A 4,632-nucleotide genomic window follows, 5' to 3' on the forward strand; every position below is an offset into this window, starting at 1 on the left:
TGGAAACTGTTGTGTAACTTATGGCAATATAGTTATTTGCGTAAGAGTCTCTTTTCATTTGAACAAAATTTGGTTCACAGGAGTGTACTTTACTTCATTGTTAAAGCTGTTAATAGCTCAAAAGAAAAGTTTCCTTGACCCTAAGCAGTTCCCAGCTTGACTTTTCCCTTTAGCTTAGTGATTTGGGGGTCCCAATATTTATTTTCCTTTCACATTTTCCCCCTTTTGTTTTTAAAATCTTTGAAGAAAGTATTTTAGAAGAAAATGAGTTTTTGGTCTCAGCTTTTGTCTGATCTCTCATGGCTAGGATGGTTTATTCCTAAACAGGTAGGTCCTGAGTTATTACGAAAGCTCATTTTAGCAGCTTGTGAAGTCTCATATCCTATGAAGACAAAATAGGGGAAGGAAGGGAGAAAAACAACAACAAAAGAACAATCCTGGAAAACTGATATAGGCCACATTACTCTGAAGTCCATACATCAGCACGCAGGTATGAAAGTGGCTTACGTATGTAACTAGGTTGCTGTTATTTTCTTCTAAAGTTTAAGTTGTCTAGCTTCAGTTTGCAGGGCTTTAATAAAGCACAGCTTAATTTTCAGTGATTTCAAATTAGGAAAAATGGAAGAAAAAGGAAAAGAAAGAAGAAAAAAATGAAAATATTATTTTGGAGTTATGTAGCCAGAAAAATTAGAATTCAGTCCAAACTGTAGAAAATAATAAAATTTGAAAAACATTAGGCAAGACTAGAATCTAACAACAGGTGTACTACAGTTTTTGAAACATAATTTTTCTCCCTGCAGTTTCCCATTTTTACTAAAGACAAATCATGTTAGGACCAATTTGCTTTATTATACTTGGCCAGATGATTTGTATAAAGTGCAGCAAGAATAATTACTTTTCACATAGGCTTTTTAGACTGGCTTTTATGGAACTTTGTTCCATAGAAGGAATCTCAGATAAGACTTTCTTAAAACCAAGCCCAGCCATGGATTTGTACCATCAAATACCTATGAGTTGGGTGAATTCCCCACCTCTTGAGGTCCCAAGGTAACTTGGGGCTCCTGAACCTGTCAGGAAGTGGCATTCTTTACTTACCACAGGTCAGGAACCCTGTACAGGGACTGTGTAGACAAGGTATGAGGCCAGTTTTCCCACGGGGCTTTTATTGGCTGTATAAGTCAAATTTGATTTCTTAAAGGAAAACACATTATTTCAGTCAAAGTCTTGGTAAAATAAACACTTTCGCCAATTGTGTCTTGTTACAAATGAAAACAGACTCTTATTACATTTATGAACATAACCATATTGCCATAAATTAAGAATAATCACAAATAGTTTCTAAATTCTAGAGAAATCAGGTAGAGAGAAATAAATATGCTCCAAATTTTGTTCACAGAAGTATACTTTATTTAATTGTTAAAAGCTGTAAATAGCTCAAAAGAAAGATTTCCTTGACTCTGAAAAACAAGACAAAGAATCAGCAACATTTTAAGCAAAAGGTCAAAAAGATTACTTTAGTCTTCTATTAGTTCAGTCCACACAGTTAATTCCTGTTCTGCTTGATATTCATGAACATTTCAGCTATCCATGAGTCTTGAAAGTTTTTCCTCTGTTCTGATGTCACAATCTCCAATCTTATCAGAAACCTACATTCAAGAGCACCTGTTAAAGTTTTATAGCTGATTATAAAACCACCTTCTAAAGAGGACCAAAACAAGACAATTATCTATGGATGACAAAAAGTTTTAGGGCAGCCACAGTCAAAGACACTATTGACAAGGAAATTTGTTACCTCTGTGGCACACAATAATTTAATATAACAATTATAATTATTACTGATAACATACACTAAGTCATATCAGAATTACAGGAGTTTCCCATAATTTTGGAACACATACCAATAACATATATATACAAATACAGCCCAAAGAAAGCCAAACACCATTTCATATTTGACAATGCTTCCTGTATAATTTGTATAACAAATAAACTAAATATGTCATTTTTGGACTTTAGGGAACCTACTATCTTAAAGGATTAATTAGGTCAAAAAAGGATATAATTTATAATTTGATTTTGGAAAGTTTGTCAAATATCAAAGGTTTAAACACTTGCTATCACGAAATAGGATCACAGGTCATTGTCAAATAAGTCATCCATTAAACCAAAGTGATCACTCAAGGATTTCAAAAAAAGCAAAAGCCTTCATTCTTTGAGATAGGAGACTTAATTTTCCAAACAATAAGCCCTAATAAAAACATCACGAAGCCAATTAAATTTGTGTTTCAAAATTTTATATAAACAATCTATACAATTTTAATCTTGACCATAAGATATAACTTCCATAAGCCTTTTATAACCTTTGTAAGCTTTATTAAGGTGTTGGTTAATACTTCAAAAAAACCTCATTAATCTGACACAGGGCCCATAAGCTGGTCTTGCATCTGTGTGCCTTTTATATTAGTGGTTAAGTTTATAGAGAAACTGAACTTATTTTATCTCTCAAAATCAGGCTTTACAATCTCACGTGCCTACCTCTTCTATCATACTCCCTGGGTTGAGGAGTTGAATAGCTTTAATTTCTGGCCCTGTGTCTCCGGAATGCAGGAATGATTGGCATCTTCTACCAGGCCTGAAGATGAGGCTTTAATTGCTGTCAGTGTTTAAGATTTAGCAAGACTTAATGTCTTTTTTAGACGCAGGAGTCAAAGCCCTGTAACTCACTGTCACAAGGACTTTAAAAGCACATAAAGAAAAATACATGGATATTATAATCTTAACTTAAGAAAAAAACCTCATCTCAGTTTTTCTCTAAGCCAACCAAATTTGACCCATTTTGTGGACACCACTCAGGCTCTTTCCTCAGCCACCCCTGTCATCACCCAATGGGCCCATGAACAAAGTGGCCATGGTGGCGGGGATGGAGGTTACACATGGGCTCAGCAACATAGACTTCCACTCACCGGGGCTGACCTGGCTATGGCCATGACTGAGTGCCCGATTAGCCAGCAGCAGAGACCAACACTGAGCCCTCGATAAGGCGCTATTCCTTGGGGTGATCAGCCAGCTACCTGGTGGCAGGTTCATTATATTTGACCTCTTCCAACATGGAACAGGCAGAGGTTTGTCCTCACTGGAATAGACACTTACTTTGGATATGGGTTTGCCTATCCTGCATGCAATGCTTCTTCCAAGACTATCATCTGTGGATTCATGGAATGCCTTATCCACCATCATGGTATTCCACACAGCATGTACTCTGACCAAGGCACTCACTTTACAGCTAAAGAAGTGCAGCAGTGGGCTTATGTTCATGGAATTCACTGGTCTTACCACATTCCCCATCATCCTGAAGAGGCTGGATTGATAGAATGGTGGAATGGACTTTTGAAGTCACAATTACAATATCAGATAGGTGACAATACTTTGCAAGGCTGGGGCAAAGTTTTCCAGAAGGCCATGTATGCTCTGAATCAGTGTCCAACATATGGTATCATTTCTCCCAAAGCCAGGATTCACAGGTCCAGAAATCAAGGGGTGCAAGTGGAAGTGGAACCACTCACCATCACCCCTAGTGATCCACTAGCAAAATTTTTGCTTCTTGTTCCTATAACATTAAATTCTGCTGGCCTGAAGGTCTTAAATCCAGAGAAGGGAATGCTGCCACCAGGAGACACAACAACAATTCCATTAAACTAGAAGTTAAGATCGCCACCTGGACACTTTGGGCTTCTCCTACCTTTAAGTCAACAGGCTAAGAAGGTAGTTACAGTGTTGGCTGGGTGATTGACCCAGACTATCAAGACGAAATCAGTCTACTACTCCATCCAGAGGTAAGGAAGAGTATGCATGGAATATGAGAGATCTGTTAGGGTGTCTCTTAGCATTACCATGTCCTGTAATTAAGTTGATGGGAAACTACAACAGCCCCATCCAGGCAGGACTACAAATGGCCCAGACCCCTCACTAATGAAAGTTTGGGTCACTCCAACAGGAAAAAAATAAGACCTGCTGTGGTGCTTGCTGAAGGCAAAGGAAATACAGAACGGGTAATAGAAGAAGGTACTAATCAATATCAGCTACGACCACGTGACCAGCTGCTGAAATGAGGACTATAATTGTCATGAATATTTCCTCCTTCTTTTGTTAAAAACGTGTTTGTTTATGTATACATTTGTACTAAGAAAATATCTTCATTTTATTTTCTTCTCCTTTATCATGTGACATGTGATTAATTGACTTTGTATCAGCATATAAGTATTGTTAACTTTATGTAATATTATTTGGGTGGGGGATTGGTGCATTTCCAGTTGTATGAAGGATAGTTGTATTATGTTAGGTGTAATTACGACCTTATTATTGTCTTTATTTGAAGACTGTGTATGATCTCAGGAGATGTGTATGGGTTCAGGTTGACAAGGGGTGGACTGGTGATGGTTAACACTGAGTGTCAGCTTGATTGGATTGAAGAATGCAATATTGATCCTGGGTGTATCTGTGAGGGTGTTGCCAAAGGTGATTAACATTTGAGTCACTGGGCTGGGGAAGGCAGACCCACCCTTAACTGGGTGGGCACCATCTAATCAGCCATGAGCCAATATAAAGCAGGCAGAAAAATGTGAATTGATGTGA

Source organism: Pongo pygmaeus, chromosome 5 (genome assembly GCF_028885625.2).
Source record: "Pongo pygmaeus isolate AG05252 chromosome 5, NHGRI_mPonPyg2-v2.0_pri, whole genome shotgun sequence".
Lineage (NCBI taxonomy): Eukaryota > Metazoa > Chordata > Mammalia > Primates > Hominidae > Pongo > Pongo pygmaeus.